Below are 20,524 nucleotides of genomic sequence, written 5' to 3'. Positions count from 1 at the left end.
GACCCTCCTGGGGCCAGGGGACTCTGGACACTGCTCTTTGCGTCTGACGGCGAGAAAGGAGGCACCTCCTCCCATGACGACTACCCCACGGGGATCCTGCCAAGGAGACAAGGGTGTAGGAGGATAGTTGTTCACTGAGGTTGGAGTAGAGCCCAGAAACAGACCTGCATGTCTACGGACACTTGACTTATAGTCAAGGGGACATTGCAGATCGCTGGGGAAGGACAGCCTGTTAGAAACTAGAACGTGACCTTTGGGGAGCAACGTGAAAACCACAAATAGGGTTAGATCCTTGCCTCAGGCCCTGCCCAAGACCAACCCCAAGGAATCGAAGGCCTAAATGTGAAATACCTGGGAAATGGTGCCAGATAATGTCTTCTTGACTGGGGTTAGGAGTGGTCCTGTCAATGAACAGGCAAAAGGAAAAAATAAAGTCAATTATATTAAAAGGGAGAATTTCTGTTCATCAAAATTCCATTTTATTTTTTTTTAAGATTTTATTTATTCGGGATCCCTGGGTGGCGCAGCGGTTTGGCGCCTGCCTTTGGCCCAGGGTGCGATCCTGGAGACCCGGGATCGAATCCCACGTCGGCTCCCGGGGCATGGAGCCTGCTTCTCCCTCTGCCTGTGTCTCTGCCTCTCTCTCTCTCTCTCTCTCTCTGTGACTATCATAAATAAATAAAAAATAAAAATTAAAAAAAAAGATTTTATTTATTCATTCATGAGAGACAGAGAGAGAGAGAGGCAGAGACACAGGCAGAGGGAGAAGCAGGCTCCATGCAGGGAGCCCGACGTGGGACTCGATCCCAAGACTCCAGGATCACACCCTGGGCCTTAGGCAGGAGCTAAACCACTGAGCCACCCAGGGATCCCCAAAATCCCATTAAAAAAATGAAACAATCGGGGCGCCGGGGATCTCTGTGTGTTAAGCAGCCAACCCCTGATTCTGGCTCAGGTCCTTGATCTCAGGGTGGTGGGGTCGGGCCCCACGTGGGGCTCCATGCTCAGTGGGGGAGCCTGCTGGGGATTCTCTCTCTCCCTCTCCTGCCCCTCCCCCCTCTCTTGCTCATTATCTCTCTAAAAATAAATTAATAAATCTTTTTTAAAAAGTGAAATGATCAGTCACAAACTGTAACATGTACCCGCAAAGGGTTCATATCCAAAATATGTGAAGGACTCTGGCGGTCAATAAAGAAAACATGATAGAAAAATGGGCAAAAGACAAGAATAGACATTTCACACCAAGAAAATCTAAATGGTTAATAAACCTTATTAGTAACCTTGGCAATTTGAGTGTAAAGTACAGTGAGAGCCATTTTGCACCCACCAAATGAGCAAAAACAGAAGCCGGACAAAGCCAAGAGCTGGTGGGAGCCGAGGAACAGGGACGCGCTCGGCGGGTGGGTGAGGGCATTGCCTCCGTCCCTTCAGCAAAAGGGCTGCTACTGTCTAGACACGTCCAACCCGCAACACTGCTCGCCAACACCTGCTCTCCTGGGAAAAAAGCCACGAGCACGAGGGGCTGTTCGGGAGTTTCACAGCAGCCCTGTCCCAGCGGCCCCGGAGCAAGAACGGCCAGGTGTCCGTGGATACGTGGGCCGGGGTCGCCCACGCCGCGGGGCAGTCTGCCACGGCGACAACAAGCATCGCCTGTCCCGGGACTGGCCTGCGGGAACCGCGAGCACACTGGAGGAGCCCCAGCTGCACTTCGGCACCACTGAATCTCGAAAACTTGGTGTGAAGAGAGGAGCAAGTATGACTCCACCTATATAAATTCAAAAATGGACAAACCCAACAATACATTGCTTCGGGATGAAACCATCAATAAAAAACAATAAATATTCAGCATAAATTATAGGAGAGAAGTTACTTTGGGGGATTGGGGTTCACAGGGACTTCCTGGGGACTAGCTGTCACTTTTGGTCACCTGAGATGGGGGACACGGGGATTTGTTGTGTTATAAATGTACATGGACACATACATTTACACACACTCTGATGTGTACAAGATGTTACATAATTTTGTAAGACACAGTTCAGAAGAAAGATTATTGTAACGTGCACTTGCTATACTGTTTGAGAGCATTTGACTCTGCTAGAGAAGGACAGAAACACACATGGGAAGGGTGGCATTTGAGATGGCATTCGAGAGTGAAGCACAGATAAGGTAGTGACCCATGAAACATGTCAGAGAACACGAGAGCACGTGTGTGCTGAACATAGTTAAAAAGGGACAAAAGGACTAAGAGGGGCAAAGTGTGCGTAACACACCACATGCAACATTGAACTTTCATGATACATTCAAAACATGAGTCACTTCATTTTTGTGAGGTCTTAAATTGGTCACTCACCGGGACACCCATTCGGGACCCTCTTGTCCTCTTCCAGATAAAATCCAAGTGTGTGTCCTTGGCCCCAGGCACCTTCTGTCTGTGGGATCCCTGACTGCCTTCAACTCTGCTCCTTGTAACACACCATCCACTGCTGGAGGCCCGGATGAGGGACAGGGCATGCCAGGATGCAGGGTGTATGGGCCTCCACTCTTTACACCTACCCGAAGTGTCTCACCTCCCCATCACTATCCTGTTACTTCTCACTCTGGGATTTTAGTTTATTTAACAAGCCATGTGCTCTGAGCATCTGATATGGCCCACACACCTCTATCAGTAAACTTTGGGGATGCATGCCCATTCTACAGACTCCCACACAACACCTACTAAACTAAAAGTGGGGGGCACCTAGGTGGCTCAGTGGTTGAGCATCTGCCTTTGGCTCAGGTCGTGATCCTGGGGTCCTGAGATCAAGTCCCACGTTGGGCTCCCTGGAGGGAGCCTGCTTCTCCCTCTGCCTGTGTTTCTGCCTCTCTCTGTGTGTCTCTCATGAATAAATAAATAAGTAAAAATCTTTATAAGTAAATAAATAAACAAAGAGTGGACAGGGGGCTGGGTGGGGTGCCAGATTGCTAAATGAGTAGTAACTTCTCAAGAGTATGTTGGGAAAAAGAGGCAAGTCCATGAAAGGGTCCAAGGAATAAATCAAGTTACCCCAGAAGGGGAGGTTGAGAAAGGGGAAGCTCCCAAGACGTCAAGAAGAAAGAGTCAGAGCCACGGAGGGAAGCTCAGGGCATGTGGCTCCTAGGACGTGAAGGGGAGACCAGATGATCAATTTAAGTGTGGCATGACAAGAATGAGAAAGGGAAAATATTTTGAAGAATCAAAATGTAAGAAAGACCTGTCAAAATCCTACTGTGACATTTGAGGAGAATAAAATTCATATTTTTTAAATTCTCTGGTTTGTGTAGCAATTCAAACAGAGCTAAAAGAGTGGTGCCTACCAGAGACTTCCTTGGGGGCCAGCCTTAATGAATGGGCAGGAATGGCGTGTAATTATCTTGCCGTTCCTTGGTGTGTAAACAGCCCTTCCAAAGCAGTGCAGGAGGAAGCTGAGAGAGCCAAAGAACCTCCAACACTTCACCACTGTCTCTCGTTCATTTTCCTTCTCTCTGAGGAAAGAGTCTGTTGGGGGTCTGCTATGCACATACTCCTGAGTGAGAGGTGGTAAGAGAAAATAAACAAATGCATAAATTGTTTGAAGCTAATCTGTTGTGTTGAAATATCCATATTTAAAATATCACAGAATTTTTACAGAAAAAGTAGAGCCCTCTAAAGATCCATCAGAAAGAGAATGGTTAAATGGTTATGATATACAACCTTGCCAAAAAAAATACTATACAGCTATCAAAAAGGATGGGGCAGGGGCGCCTAGGTGGCTCAGTTGGTTAAGCATCTGCCTTTGGCTCACATCATGATCCCAGGGCCCTGGGATCAAGCCCTGAGTGGGGCTCCCTGCTTGGTGGGGAGTCTGCTTCTCCCACTCCCTATACCCACCCTGCCGCTCAAGCTCACTTTCTCTCTCAAATTAATGAATAAAATCTTAGAAAAGAAAAAAAGGATGGGGTAGGAAGTTACCCCTAATAAACACTAACTGAAAAAAGCCAGCGTTCAGAGTGAGGGTGGTGGTTGGATCCTGCAGGGAGCAAATGCTGTGACAGGACAGTGCTGAAGTGTTGTGGAGACTGCCTGCAAGAGGAAGTGGGGAAGCAGGATTGGTTGGAGACCTCAGTCTCCATGCAGACACAGTGGTCTTGCGGTTCAGTGGGAGCTCCAGAGCAAAACTGACCGCTGGAGGAGCCCCGCATGGGGCACAAGTCAGCAGGTGCCATGCCTCTATCTTGATGGTTACTGGCTAGGACTGTTCTAGGAAGACCATGATCTTCCCTTAGAAATGGAGGCAAGTCCAGGGCTGCCTGGGTGGCTCAATCCATTAAGAATCCAAGCCTTGATTTTGGCTCAGGTCATGATCTCAGGGTCATGAGATCAAGCCCCATGTTGGGCTCTGCGCTGGACCTGGAGCCTGCTTAAGATATTCTCTCTCTCCCTCTCCCTCTGCCCAACCCCCAAAAGAACTTGAGGCAAATCCTGATGGAAGTCATAGCCCATCACTCTCAGCCACCCACCATGCTCCTCCTAGGGGGTAGTGAGCTATTTCTAGAAGAAGAATCTGTAGGGCACAACTCCATGTCTACCCAAGTAGCATGATCACATTTTATGTAGGACAAAGAGTTCACACAGGTATGCAATCTCAGGGTAAAATTACTCTGTGTGCATAGACGATTATCTGAAATGATACATGCCCAACAGCTAATAGTGGGGACATCTGGGAAATGGAAAAGTGGCAGAAGATGGTGAGAAAGTGTCACTTTTTTTCTTTTACTTTATGTTTCTGTAATGTTTAAAATATTTCTCTATATACTAATCTTATATTTATCAAATACTTGAGGGATTTTGGTAAAGGTGATGGATTGACCATGAGTTTCTTTCTGCTTTCATCCAAGATCATACTAAAGGAATTTTAAATGTTTTAAAACTTAAACCACAAAGGCATAAGAAACATAAGAGGGAATGTCAGTACATATTGTTTCACTTTTTGAGAAATGTGAAAAAGGACACCTGACTTAATAGATTGAACAGGTCTCAACCTCAAGGGCGAGCTAAGAAAGACATAGACAGCAAGTGAGCCCATTTTTCCTGCACACACCCCGAGATAGCACCAACAAAGAAAGGGATGAGGAACCAAGAAGACAACAGAAGAATGGGTTGAATGTCTTCCTCCATTACAGCCAATCTCTTACCCCACCCATGCCCCAACACCCTACCCTGGCAGATGCAAACCTCCAAGCATGAGACTACAGACTTCTATTAGCGTATTGAATGGGAGAGACGAGAGAGATCCAAGGTTGAATACAGAGCGAATACTTGAAAGTCTGGATACTTAACGATTGACATTCCCCCCACCCAAAACTTCTCCTCTGTCCACATACAACACCAGCAGGAAAAGGCTATTCACCTCCTCTTTCTACCAGTAGAAGAGCAGAGAGTTCTCCTCCAGACATTGGCAGTTTTCCAATAAAATAGCTTCTGTTGCTTGCAGTTAGCCAAAAAGTAAGCCCACCAATCAAAAAGCCCAGCCCATGAGTACAGAACATCCAATTATCTCTTGATTATGAATGGAAAACTAAGGATGACCAGATGTATGCAGAAAGCCCCAACATGAAAAATGGAGAACAAAAAAAATTTGAAAAAACTAAAGGTAAAGCAGGAAATAGATGGAAACTTTTTCAAAAGACTAATTAATATTCTTATAGAGATGAGAAATTCTACGACCATAATACAAGAACAGTATTCTCTATCCCTTTAAAAGAATAGAGGGGTGCCTTGGTGGCACAGTCCTTTGAGTGTCTGGCTCTTGGTTTTGGCTCAGATCGTGATCTCAGGATCATGAGATAGAGCCCCACAATGAGCTCTTCACTCAGTGTGGGATCTGCTTAAGATTCTCTCTCCCTCTGCCCCTCCCCACTGCTTGGTGCTCTCATGCTTGCTCTCTTACTCTAAAAATAAATAAATAAATAAATCTTTAGGGGAAAAAAACAATACAAAATGTTGGTGAGGATGTGAAGTAATGGAAACTCTCATTCATTGCCCTTGGGCATGTAAAATGGGAGAACTTTTTGGAAGACTGGCAGTTTCTTACAAAGCTAACCCTACTCTTACCATATGATCTAGCAATCATGCTTCTAGGTATTTACCCAATGGAGTTGAAAGCATACATCCACACAAAAACTACTGCCATGTTTATAACAGCTTTATTCATAATTGCCAGACTGGAAGCATCCAAGATGTCTGTCGATAGGTGCATGGATAAACAAATGTGGTATATTCATACAATAGGATATTATCCAGTGATAAAAAAGAAATAAGCTGTCAAGTCACAAAAATAAATGGAAGAATCTTAAATGCATATCACTAAGTGAAAGACACCAGTACGAAAAGGCTACGACTTTATGATCTCGACTTTATGATATTCTGGAAAAGGCAAAACTATACAGACAGTAACACTATAGAGACAGTAAAACTATAGACACAGTGGAAAGATCAGTGGGTGTAATAGCACCTTTTCAGGTCAATGAAATTCTGTATGATGCTGTAGTGGGGGATCCATGACATTATGCATTGTCATTGCATATGCATTATGCATTGTCAAAACCCATTGAATGTACAACAGTAGGTATAAACTATGAACTTTAGTTAATTATAAAATTTAGTTAATTATAATATAATTTAGTTAATTATAATGTTAGTATTGATTCATTCATTTTAACCACACTAATGCCAGATGTTTAATAATAGGAGAAACCATGTGAGGGAGAGGAATAGTATATGGGAACTCCTTATATAATCTACTCATTTTTCTGTAAATCTAAAATTGTTCTAAAAATAAAGTCCAATAACTTTTTAAATGATAGATATGAAAAACCTCAACCTCATCAAACTATGAACTTAATGAACTTAAAATAGATTATGAACTCAAATGTAAACTATAAACGTTTAGGAAAAAAAAAGAGAAAATCTTCAGGATCTAGGGCTTTGCCAAGAGTTCTTAGACTTGACACCAAAAGTAGGATCCATAAAAGAAAATGTTGATAAATTAGAATCCATCCAAATTAAAAACTTTTGCTTGCAAAATTCCATATTACCAAGATGAAAAGACAAGATACAGCCTGGGAGAGATATTTGCAAACTACATACCCAGCACAGGGCCAGTATCTAGAACATATAAAGAACTCTCAAAACTTATAAAAAAAAATACAATCCAATTAGAAAATGGACAAAAGACACGAACAGATAGTTCACCAAGGAAGATATATGGATGACGAATGAGAACATAAAAAGATGTTCAACATCATAAGCCACTAAGGAAATGCAAGTTCAAAACATTATAAAATATGCTATATACTTCTCAAAATGGCTGAAATTCAAAATGGTGTTGACACCAAATGCTGGTGAGGATGCAGGGAAATTGTATTGCTCATACATTGCTTGTTGGAACGTAAAATAATACAACCGCTGGAAAACTGTCAGTTTCTTATAAAACTTAACATGTAACTACCATACTACACAACAGTTGCACTTTTGGGCATTTCTCAGAGAGAAATGAAAACTTAGGTTCCTGCAACACTCAGTACAGAATAATCATAGCAACTTTATTTGTTATAGACCCACACTGAAACAACTCAGATGTCCTTCAACAGGTCATGGTGCATCCACAGCATGGAATCCTACTTGGCAATCAAGAAACAAAATATTGATTCAGGCAACAACTTGGATGAGTTTCTGGGGAAGTGTGCTGAGGAAAGAAGCCAATCACAAAGGTTACATACTGATCCCATATACAGCATGTAATGAGATGGAATGTACATTCACATACAATGTCCTATACATTCTTGAAATAACAAAAAACAGAAACACAGAACAGACAAGTAATTGTCAGGGATCAGAGATAAAGGGAGGGGGGAAGGAGAGATGGGTGTGGATAGTATGAGGGATCCTTGTGATGGAAGGTTCTGCATAGTGACTGTATGAATGTCAATATCCTGATTGTGATATCTGTGCTATATACCGTTGGTAGAAACTTGGTAGATTGTATCCAGGATCTCTCTACATTCTTTCTTATAACTGCATGTGAGTACAATTATCTCAAAATTGAATGCTTAATTAAAAATACAAAAATGTAATAGCTGGGTTTTTTAAATGTACATAAGGATTGGAAGATAAAGTTGAAGAAATATACTAGAAAGCAGAACAAAAGAAAAGGGAGATGGAAAATATGAGGGAAAAAATAAGTCTTAGTAAATTTGTCCAGATGGTCCCTCACTTACTAATAGGAGGCCCAGGAAGACAAAACAGAATATGCAGAGAAATAAAGATTATTTGGATGCCAGAACTGGGAAAGCCAAGCAGAATTAAGCCAACTCATTTGCAGAGTTCCAAAAATTCTGCAGAATTGGGGACACCAGATACCTTGGAGATGGGGTCTGGCCACTTGGATCCCACAGTTCCTCACCCAACCTGTCCAGCTAGGGGAAACTCTGTGCCCCATCCAAAGAAGACAGGAGATTGTCTCTCTGCAGAAAGTGAACCAGGGGATCCCTGGGGTGAGGGAGCTCAGCCCTTCAGGGGCAGAAGTAAGGATCCTTACTGAAAAAGTAGGGAACATGAGGAAGTCTTCACATGGGGTCATGAGACCCCAGGCCCCTTCTCCGTAATAACTCACAGAACGGCTTCATCAGGAGGACAGCAGAAGGTTCCTCTCCAGAGGAACAGCTTGGCCCTGCGGGGTCACTACCAGCAGGACCACTCAATCACAAGCCTCACCCCTAACACACAGTTTCATCTTTATGATGTTAATTGTATTAAAGTATAATCAATGCATGGTGATATGCACTCATGATAAGCATCCATCAGGTAAGTGGTGGTAAGTTTCCACAACTGAGCACACACAAGACCAGTACAAGCCTAAGAAATGGAACATATCAACATCCCAGAGGCCCCCTCACCCTCTCCCAGCCTCCACTCCATTTCAAAGATAACCACTACCCGACTTCTGGCGGCATAAATTCATTTTGCCTGTTTTTACACGTCATGTGAATGAAATGATGTGTGTGTGCTGCTTCATGTCAGGCTGCTTTTATTGAATATCATGGTTTTGAGAGTTGCCTATACCAGTGTGTGTATAGGTTGTTCATTCTCACTGTTGCTGAATATCGCGTTGGGGGAATATACTGTTTTATTCTATTGTACTACTGATGAGCATTTGGGTACTTTCCCATCTCCCCTCTTACAAATTCTCATTATGTGTTTAATCAGTTTTTAGTGCCTCCCTTTTAAATATGAATAGACAGACAAGGATCACCCAGAGAAAGCCTCTAACACGGAATATAGAGAGTAAAACAAAGGGTCTCAGAGGTCCCTTGATGCAGGCAGCAGAGCAAAACTTCAAAGGAAAATTAAAATGAATATCTTCAGAGAGACAAAGGAAGGTCTGTAAAGGAAACATAGATGCCTTAATAAGGAGAATTCAGAGAACAATTTCTAAGTAGATCTTAGAAATTAAACATGTGGGAACAGAAGTTTAAAAATTCAATAGGATGATTGGAAGACAAAGTTGAGGGAATCTTCCAGAGAATGAGATAAAATGATAAAAGGGAAGAAATCATGAGAAAAATCAGAGAGTCTATCCAGGATGTCCAATGTCTGAATAATAGGAATTTGGGGAAACTAAGGAGAGAAAAAATTATCCAAGAAAATAATAAAAGAGAACATTCCAGAATGGAATAACACATTAGCTTCCACATTGAGAGTCCTCGCAAAGGACCCAAGGAATGAAAGAAGACCCAAGCTTAGGCTCATCACCTTCAAGTCTCCACACTGTAGGCAAGAGACACTGTAAACGTGTCCCAAGGACCAAAACAGGTCCGGTGCTGCTAACCAAGAAAGAACACCCTGCAAATCTGAACAAATAGGCATTTATTTGGGCAATTAGAATTATAATTCTGGAGACACAATTCAAGTGGCAAGCTGACTGGGGTTCCGAGGAAGACACACAGGAGGCAGGGTTATAAAGACAAAGGTTATGAGTGCAGGTCTCATTCAGGTCCTCTATGCCCAGTAGCGATTGAAACCAGGTGACCTGGGATTGGTTGGATTAAAACGAGGTGTTGAAACTTGTTGAGTCTCATTGGCTCCTTTATTTTTTTTAAACATTGTATTTACTTATTCATGAGAGACACAGAGAAAGAGAGGCAGAGACACAGGCAGAAGGAGAAGCAGGCTCCCTTCGGGGAGCCTGATGTGGGACTCGATCTGGGACTCGATCCCGGGTCTCTCAGGATCAAGCCCTGGGCCAAAGGCGGCGCTAAACCACTGTCATTGGCTCCTTTAAAGTGAAGAGTGCAAAGGATTCAGATGTCCTGGTGTGAAGGGGCTTAAGTCCAGACTGAGAGTTTGTGGCTGGCAAAAGTTCACAGTTTATTTGATGAGGAGACACATAAATTTCTCCTTCCGCGTGGCCTTGTGGCCCTGTTTTAAAAGGGAGCCTCTTCCCTGGGCTTGCAGGCTAGCCTTCCACGCACAACAGCCCAGAGGGGCGGGACGCCCAGGGCACCCACCTGCTCCACAGCAAGTCCAGAGGCTGGAAGACAAGGATTGGGTGGCCTTGAATGCTGTAGAAAGACGTACTCCTACTGAAGAATCAATAACCAGCTGAGTGGGGATCCCTGGGTGGCTCAGCGGTTTGGCGCCTGCCTTTGGCCCAGGGTGTGATCCTGGAGTCCTAGGATCAAGTCCCACGTCGGGCTCCCTGCATGGAGCCTGCTTCTCCCTCTGCCTGGACCTCTGCCTCTCTCTCTGTGTCTCTCATGAATAAATAATTTTTTTTAAAAGTTGAAACGGTTACCCCAGGGGCATGGACTCAGGGAGGACAGGGAACAAAATTTCTGTTTCCAGCCTGAGAATGCTACAACCTGAGTTTATAAGCTCCACACATTTTGTGATATTAGAAACTAAGTACAGAGAAAAGTCTCTGTTGTCTCTATCCACAATTTAATAAAACTAGGTGTAACTAATATTGAGGCCCTTTGTCTGGAAATGTTAAAGCTCTCCCTGAAGCAGCATCTGGCTGAAAGATGAAATCCAAATCCAAATTTAGAATATCCAGGAGTCCTTAACCCTACCCAGGAGCTGGTGTTCCTCAAAGGAAAATTCACCACCTTACATATTTATGGGAATAAACAAGATGCAATGGAAATGACTGAACTAAATACCCCCACAATCCTGATAGCAATGTCATTGTCTGTGCCTTGTTAACACACCAAGTATTTGTCCTCAGGGCCTTGGAAGGGCAGCACCAGCCGGGCATGGGTGCCAGGTCACCCTCAGCAGGACGAGTCTGTGCTCAGGGCCAGTCTTGCTGCGTGTGGGGCAGCATTTTTCCACCTGGGGGCACACAGAGATGCTCCCCCACTTCCTGGCCCTGGGCGATCCAGCTGCAGAGAGCAGACACCCTAGGTGACCCCGGGAGCCGTCCCGTCCAGCTAGCCGAGCACCTTCTCAGTCTGGCCCCGCGTTCAACAGATAGGAGGACGTGCAACCATCAGAGTTCTTGACTGCGAGCAACAGAAGCTCCACACACAGACAGGCAGGCCTAGCTCACAGGCTCTCGGAAGCCTGGAGAACAGGAGAGCCAGGGGAAAAGGGGCACCAGGCAGGAAAAGCCGCACGAGGACCCCAGCTGCAGTCACACCAGAGGCCGGGGAGGCAGGGAGGCCACAGGCTGGCCCGAAGCAGTGGGCACCCGCCCTGCACTGCCCCCACCGTGCTGGCAAGTGGCCTGGGCCCAAGTGTCTCCAGGACAGGGGCCGGCACCCAGGCCTGGCTGTGCAGGTGACCAGGAGACGGAGCCTCACCCTTCAGCTCTGGAAAGGATGACCCCAGACTAGGAGGGGGAGCTGGCCGGCCGGTGGCAGGGAAGGAGAGCAGTGAGCACCCCAGGCCCCCGCTGGCCCCGGCACAGGCCCCGGAGGACAGACAGCTCAGGGCTCGAACACCAGGGGCAGGGCACCTACAGACGCTGCTGTCGGCACAGCACTCGACCCAGCTTGGAAGGTGACACCCACCTGCTCGCACCTGACAGAGGGCCCCATGCTACCTTGGGGAAGCCGGCTTCTAGCACAAACATCCATTCTTTGGGGATAGTCTCCCAAATGCTCCCAAGCGTGAGCAGAAAACAGCCTCCTGATTCTCCCGCACGGTAGGGGCCACACGGCCCGACGGCTGGTAAGGATGCGGACGCCTTGGCTCCATGGGCTCCCCGGGCTCCACGGGCCCGTCCTCGGGCTTGGGGCCAAGGGCCGAGGGCCGGAGCAGGGCTGCTTGCCCCAGCGGGACAGGCATTGCTGAGTACCCCTGCCCCCTGCCCTCTGAGGTGACGGTGCCACCGTGAGCAGGCCCGGGCGCCAGGCACCCTAAGAAGCACCGCACCCTCTCCGCCCTCTGTGCCTGGAGGCTGAGGTCTGCGATCTGGGTGGGCAGGGCTGCTCACTCTGAGGCCCCTCCCTGGCTTGCCGGTGGCGCCCTCCTCCCAGTGTCCTCACGTGCTCGTCTTTCTGTGTTCCTGTCCTGGCTCCTCTCTTTATAAGGACACCAGTGAGGTTGGACCAGGCCCCACCCGTAGGATCTCCTTGCAATTTAATATATCTTTAAAATCCTATCTGCAAGCAGTCACATTCTGGGGCGCAGGGTGTTAGGGCTTCAACAGATGGATTTGAGGAACAATTCAGCCCAAAACACTGCCGCACAAGCAGGATGGCCAAGGTTTAGCGAATCCAAACGTGGGACTTCCAGGTAAATCTGAATTCCAGGTAAGCACCAAAAGATTACCTGTGGTTTATCCGCAGTTCAAACCTGCCCAGGTACCCCACACGTTATCTGGCAACCCCATGCTTCACAGACCCAAGACTCTGCGGCTGAAAATCACTAGCATTCCTGACTGCCCACGGGCCCGGAGGGCAGCCGTCAGCCGCGAGGCTGCTGGCTACAGGTGCATCTTGGAGGGCCGTGGCCGGGGCAGCCGAGCCCTGTTCCATCTGGCCCCTCGGGCCCCGGCAGAGCGGCCAAGGTTTGTTCTCTCGATCCACGAGAAAGCAAACCCCGCAAGGGGTCTTGAGGCCCAGCCTCCCAACCGGCCACGTGGTGAGGATGAGACCGAGTGGCTGGGAGGTCCAGCCTCACTGGGCAGGTGACCCCAGAGACCAGGATGGGGAAAACCAACTAGCCCACCGAAGAGTTACCAGACTGCACTGTTGAGCTTCTAGAATCCAGGGGTCGTGACCAGCCCCGCCCCCCAACCCCCCAACGCCAGGGTGACAGCCATAGGTTCCTCACACTGAGCCCACCTCGAAGGATCTTTGAGCCCCACCTGCAAAGAGCTTGGGGAAATTTCTTCTGCTGACTCCAATCCAGTCCACTGTGGGAGGCATTTGGAGAGCCCGTTGCTAGGGGAAGTATTTTAACCGGCAGGAATTCAAAAGTCAAGAGTGACTGCCTATCCGCCTTCAAGGACCCCCATCTGAGAGGTTTAATGGGCCCTTGTCGGGCCTGCAGGAATTCACCCCTGGAATGAAGTGGCTCTGGGGCTCTGTGGCTGCTTCCTGATGCAGGCTTCCCCTCTTACCCTCCTTCCACGCAGGACGGCCGGCTTCGTCCCCTTGTGCCGGTGTCTGAGCAGGACCCCAGCAGTCCATGGGTCTCAGGGGGTGAAAGCAGAAGGGGACAGTCTCAACTAGTGGGCGATTCGGGAGGAAGGCTCTGACCTCCACCTGCTGGTGGCCACAGCGGCTCTGGGCAGAGGCCCCTGTCACAGCTATATGGTCCCAGGCTGCTGACAGAAATCGGAGCTTCTACAGGTGAACCAGAGCCAGGGGACTGTTGGGACTGTTGGGAATGCCCCGAGATTTTGAGGAAGGCCAGCAAGAAACCCTGATGGTTTGTAAGGAACTGTCAGAGGCTGGGGCAGGGATAGGGGCAATAACACTGCTGGGCCATGTCCCTGGTTCAGATGGCCTGCACAACTAACCATGATCCACCAGATGGCCAGGCTCCAAGGGGGACCACTGGGGAGGCCTCTTGCCTACCCCACAATGTTTCACAAGCGGGTGGGATGTTAGCAAGAGCAGAAGCAGGAGAGAACTGGAAATACCTGGGTGAGGTGGGGGGCAGGCCCCTGCACCCCATGGAAGCACAAGCCCCTCTGAGGCAGGGTTGGGGTCAGGGCTTATGGGACTCAAGCCAAGGGCAAAAATGCAGCTCACAAATAAGGCAGTCAGAGGCTGAGGGCCCTGCCCCTGTGCCGACTTCTTGCACAAACAGGAACCGTTCCAGGGATCTCAAGAGGAAGGTCTTGAACAAGAGGAATGGAGTCCTCACGCCATCCCTAGAAAGGCTGAGAGGGGGCCCCCACCAGGAAGGTCATCATCCAGAACATTCAGCTGTAACTGACACAAGGGTTAGGAAGACATTGGATATAAAACCCAGAACAAAAAGGTGAAGAGCAGATCCTCAAGACAGCCAGAAAGAGAACATCACGTTCAAGAAAAGCTCACTGACCTGATGGCCAACCTTCTACGCACAGCGACAGGGGATATAAAACAATGAGTTGAATCTCCACAGTGTTGAGAGGAAATAACTCACCAGAGTCATGCACCTGGCAAAACGACCTTTCAAGAAACAGGGGGAACGAAATAAAGATAATTTCAGAAGAAAAAAAGAGAGTTTTTACTTTGTTACATGGGCAACAAATGAACAAAAGGACAAATTGTACCTTGTGAAAATTTAAAACTTCTCTGCATCAAAGGTTGCTATCAACAGAGTAATGGGCAATCCACAGAACAGGACAAAACATTTGCAAATCACATATCTGATAAGGAACATATTAATATTTGGAATGTACAGAGAAAGTACTAAAAACAACAATAAAAACCGAACCACCCAAATCAAAAATGGGCAGAGGACCTGAACAGACATTTCTCCCAAACAGATGTACAAGTGACCAAGAGGCATGTGAGAAGTTGCTCAATGTCCCTCGGCCTCAGGGAACTGCGCTTCAAAACCACCATGAGCTCTCACCCCACTGGGAGGCTCCCATCAGAAGGAAAAACAGCAACCCGGAAAATACGGAGGGTGAGCAAGGTCATGGAGGAACTGGAGTGCTCGTGCTTTGCTGGTGGGAATATACAACGGTGCAGCCACAGCAGGAGAACATTCCGGCAATTCCTCAAATAGTCAAACAGGAAGTCACCTCATGACTCAGCAGTCATGATCCAAGAGAAATGAAAGCATCTGTCCACGCAAAAACTGGCACACAAAAGGTCACAGCAGCAGTACTGAAGAGTGAAAACAACGTGTCCATCAACTGAGGGACGGATACGTGGTATGTGGTCTGCCCATGCACTGGAATATTATTCAGCTCTGAAAAAGAGGGAGGTGCTGACACACGCACGCTACAACATAGATGAGCCGTGGAGATGTAATGCGGAGGGGAAGTAGCCAGGTACAAAAAGCCACATGTTGTACAGTTCCACTTACAGGAAACATCTGGAATAGACATCTCTGGAGACAGGTAGTAGATGAGTAGAGCCAGAAGCTGGGGGAACAATGCAGGGAGCAGGAGGGTGAAGCAAAGGGAGGTGGGGTTTCTTCAGAGCTGATGAAAATGTTCTAAAATTGACTGCAGTGACAGCCATACAATTGGGTTAATATACTAAACAGCACTAATTGAATACCCTAAAAGGTGAACTATACAGTGTGTGACCTGCAGCTCACTGAAGCCATGTAGAAGACAAAAGTAGAGTATTTCCTTACTTCCCCAGTTCTCACCCCAAAGTCACACATGCTTCACTCACACAGGGCCACCTTGTGCCGTTGTGCAGGTGTGCACTGCACAACTCCATGAGGCACCATGAGCATAGACTGCATACATAGACTCAAGCCATCCATCACACAGAAAACCAGGAAGCCCTCTGGTTAGCAGAAATCGTTCTCCTCAGAGAACACTTTAGAAGCAATTGGCGTTAAGACAGACACCCCCCCCCGACACTAAACATATTCTTTTATCCATAGAAAATTGAATTGTCCAATAGAAATATGATGTGTGCCAGAAATGCGATTTAAAATCTCTAGTGGTCATACTTTAAAAAGTTAAAAGGCACAAGTAAAATTAAATTTAATAATATATTTTGCTTAACCCTATCTATCCGATATATTGTCACTTCAACATGTAATCCACATAAGCAATTTCAGTGAGATATTTTACAGCAAGTATGTACTCATGGCCCATCTCAGCTCCAGCTGGCCGCATTCAGAGCCCCCAGTAACCCCACGTGACCAGGGCCTAAGGCATCAAGCAGCTCAGCTCCATACTCTAAGTCCCAATGGCATACTGATTTGAACAGAACCAGGGAAAAAAGAAGAATTTGTTGGCCAAGGTAGCCAAAGCCCAGAGGAGATTGGTCTTCAGGCATAGCTGGATCCAGGGATGTAATCTCTGTGTCCCCCTCCTCTCTGCCCTCTCCTCTCTTCTCTGTCTCTCCCACCTCTACCTCTCTTCTAGCTCTATCGTCTTTTGGCTCTACAGTCCTCTGAGCGGGCTTCACATTCAGGCTCAGGAAGTGTCCTTCCCACCCACCCCTTCTCCCCAGCCCTGGAAGCTCTTGGTTTACAAACTGGCCCCATGTCAAAGAGCATGTCTGCTTTTCAACAGCTTTGGGGAGAGAAAAATGGACTCCCTTGGTGGGACAGGAGGAAGTGAGGCTCTGATTGGCTGGTTGGTGTCCTGTGTCACTCAGGGGGTGTGACCAACCCCCCTGCTACATCTGCACCGAGGACCCAGCAGTGCCCTCCCTCGAGACCAAGGAAGGGAGGTGACAGGCAAAGCCCTCACATCTCCACTCTGCACGCCAGCCTGGAGTGGTCTCTGGGGCTGAAAATGTACACAGCTCTGCTCAGGTATTTTTGTTAATGTAGCTTCTTAATTGTCCGTAGCTTATCCAATCTTGCTCCCAAGCTTCCACCCTACTGGGAAGCAGGAACAAAACCTTCAACTTGGAAAAACCAACCAACCAACCAACCTTCAATTTAGTGATATTTAAATGACCTCTTCTGTTTTAATACAGTCTCTTTTAGAAAAATGTTAAATCCAGGTCACAGTTCACCTTCCTAACAGGGGTCTTGCTTCCTTTTCTTCCTTCTTCCCAAGATGGCACTGGGGTCTCAGGCAGAGCTGATGGGGCTTCCTGCCACTAGGGGAGAGAAGCATTTCTTCTGCAGGCCTCCACTGGAAGTGCTTCAGCCATGCAGGGCCACCTTGTGCAGTTGTGCAGGTTGTGCACGGCACAACTCCATGAGCACCATTAGCAGGGCCTACAGTGTGTGTGATTCTCCGTGGAGTTGTGTGGGCAGCAGCCCAACCCCACGCACCTGTGCTTCTCAGCCTCCATCCCTAATGAACCCCTGACCTTCTGGACATGAGCTGCTCCTCTGTGGAGACTCTGGAAGTTGTTCTGCTCCCCCGGCAGCTTTCTCTTCTGACTCCTGACTTCCCGGCTTCCAGCGCTGCCCATGGTGGCAGGGGCGACTGAGTCCTGTCGGCATCATGACTTAGTGATGGCCGGTGAGGCAGTGAAGAGGCTTAGACGTGACCCTCCCGATGCCCGTTGCCTCACGACGGCCTGGTACAGCAGGTGGGTGCTGCAGCCCCACGTGGAGGGACAGTCCTTTGCTTCAGGTAACCTGCGGGGCATGAAACACACTCCCGTGGCGCCCGCCTGAGCCTTGGTAGACAGCCTGCTGCCCTGGCGGGGGGGGCCTGCTGGGCTGGTCCCCCGCGGTCCGGATGAAGACTGAGGCCGGGGGCGACCGAGCCGCAGCGCGACAGCACAGCACCAGGAGCCAGACCCAGGGCTCCCGGCCAGCAAGGCCTCTTCCTCCCCCTTGTGCGGACTGATCACTTGGAGAGGAATTTGTGCCTAAAAACCGTGTTTAGGTCATTTGTCCCAGCCAGAGAAGAAAGGCCGTCTTGACTCTGCTTGGACGAGTCACTGCTTCTGTGCCCTCCCCTCCGGTCTGGGGCCCAGAGCGCGTCCAGAGAATGCCGAGAATGCCACACACCTGCCCAGAGCACACCTGCTGGGAGCAGACGCTCGGGGGGTGCGTGCTCTCAGCATGGGGGGGTCCTGGGGGGCTTCCTGGGGGTAGCATGGAAGCCAGGGGGAAGGGGGAGGAAAGCTCCCTGCAGGTCACTCAGGCTGTACATCTCAAAGCCGTGGGACGGGCCCCCAGGCACTGTGACCTCTGAGGCCGGACACACCTGACACGAGAGGAGCCTGCGGAGTCCTCCCGGGGGACTTCATCTGGGACCCAGAGCAGGGCCAGACAGAAAAGGGGCGAGGTGGAGGGTGCGGGAGGCCCACTGCCCCAGCAGGAGGGGCAGCGGGCCCGGTGGGGGGGGGAGGGGCGCCCACCCTGGGGAGAAGCCGGGTTGGCCTGCCCCTACCCCACCCTGGGGGGCAGCTGGCAAGAGACCCAGGAGGCACAGGGCGCAGGCCCGCTAGGAGGAGGAGCCGGATGGGCCCGAAGGGGCTGGAGCCCACAGGGACTACTCTGGAGTTTCTATTATTTTTACTTTCGTCATATTATTTCTACAGTCACCTTCTCCTTAGGGCAAGTGACCATGGTTACCTCCTTAGGATAGTGCCATCAAGTTTCCCTTTCAATAACTTCAAGTTAAAACAAGAAGACTGTATTAAAAAAAAAAAAAAATTCCAGGGGATCCCTGGGTGGCTCAGAGGTTTGGTACCTGCCTTCGGCCCAGGGTGCAGTCCTGGAGTCCCGGGATTGAGTCCTGCGTGAGGCTCCCAGTATGGAGCCTGCTTCTCCCTCTGCCTGTGTCTCTGCCTCTCTCTATGTCTATCGTGAATAAATACAATCTTTTAAATAAATAAATAAATAAATAAATAAATAAATAAATAAATAAATAAATAAATCCAGGGTCCCCTGGGTGGCTCTGTCGGTTAAGTGTCTGTTTGGGCTCAGGTCATGGTGCCAGGGTCCTGGGATCAAGCGCCGAATCGGGCTCCCTGCTCAGCGGGGTCTGCTTCTCCCTCTGCCCCTCCCCCTGCTCATGCTCTCTCACTCTCTCAGATAAGTAAATACAATCTTAAAAAACAAAAAATTCCAAGTAGATGGAAGGACTGAGTTCACAACCAAGGGAAGGAAGCCACTAAGGGGGTGGGATGCTGGGAGCCATGGCAGGACAGGGCAGGCTGGGACTGGGCTCCTGATCACGCCCAGGTCACCTGGCACTCCTGGCAGGTGCTCTGGGAGGTGAGGGGCCCTGCCAGCCTGGAACCCCAACCCTGACCCACCACACTTCTAGATCAAGAACAGGTGTGTGGCCGCTCGGGGCAAGGGAGCCCGTTGCACCCGCCCCTCAGGCACACCCCTCAATGTCCTGGGACAGATGCCCTGAGTCTCCAGGAGAAATGGCTTCAAGACAGACGCAGCCTGTAGACCGAGCAAAGGGGATGTGAAACCAAGCGAGTTCCTGGGGGTCTGCATTTAAACAAACCATCTGTGAAGATGCGGCTTTGAGACAATTGAGGAAATTGGAATATGCAAATACTAATTTTATTAGGTTGATAATGACACGATGTTATATAAAGAAAAAATGTGTATTTTTTATTATTTATTTATTTATTTATTTATTTATTTATTTGAGAGAGAGCATGAGCAGGAGGGACGGAGGGAGCAGAAGAGAATCCCCAGCAGGCTCCCCACTGAGCGCAGAGCCCAATGCGAGGCTGAAACCGAGAGTCAGATGCTCAACCAACTGAACTACCCAGGAGCCCCTGTCTTCATCTGTTTAAAAAAAAAGCTCATGAACAAAGAAGAGAGACGCTTTGAAAGCTGACCCACCATTAGCCTCCCCGTGGATGGACCTGGTGGGGATGATGCTGAGTGAAGTCAGCCATCGGAGGGGGGACAAGCATCACATGGTGTCACTCATACGGGAATATAAGAAATAGTGAAAGGGATTATGGGGAAAGGAGAGAAAATGAGTAGGAAATATCAGAGAGTGAGACAAACATGGGAGACTCCTAACTGGGAACTCTGGGAACGAACAAGGAGTAGTGGAAGGGGAGGTGGGCAGGGGTTGGGGTGACTGGGTGACAGGCACTGAGGGGGGCACTGGACGGGATGAGCACTGGGGGTTATGCTATACGTTGGCAAATGGAACTCCAATAAAATAATAGACAAAAAGAAAAACAAAAGAAAGCTGGCCTGGGAGAGGCTTCCCCCAGCAGCGAGGACGTGCAAGTGGGGCTCCTGGCGGAGCTCGGCTGGCCTGTGGGGCTCAGGGACACTGCTGCCCTCCGGGCCCGGCTCTGCAGGACAGGCTTGCCTGAGACAGCTGTGCGCCGCGAGCCAGGGGGCTTCTGCAAGCGGGAGACGAGACAGGCAGCAGGACACGTAGGGCCCTGAGAGGGTCCCACCAGCGGGAGGGGTGCAAGGGCGTCA

The sequence above is a fragment of the Canis lupus genome, chromosome 19 (genome assembly GCF_048164855.1).
Source record: "Canis lupus baileyi chromosome 19, mCanLup2.hap1, whole genome shotgun sequence".
Lineage (NCBI taxonomy): Eukaryota > Metazoa > Chordata > Mammalia > Carnivora > Canidae > Canis > Canis lupus.
This window is presented reverse-complemented; position numbering follows the sequence as displayed.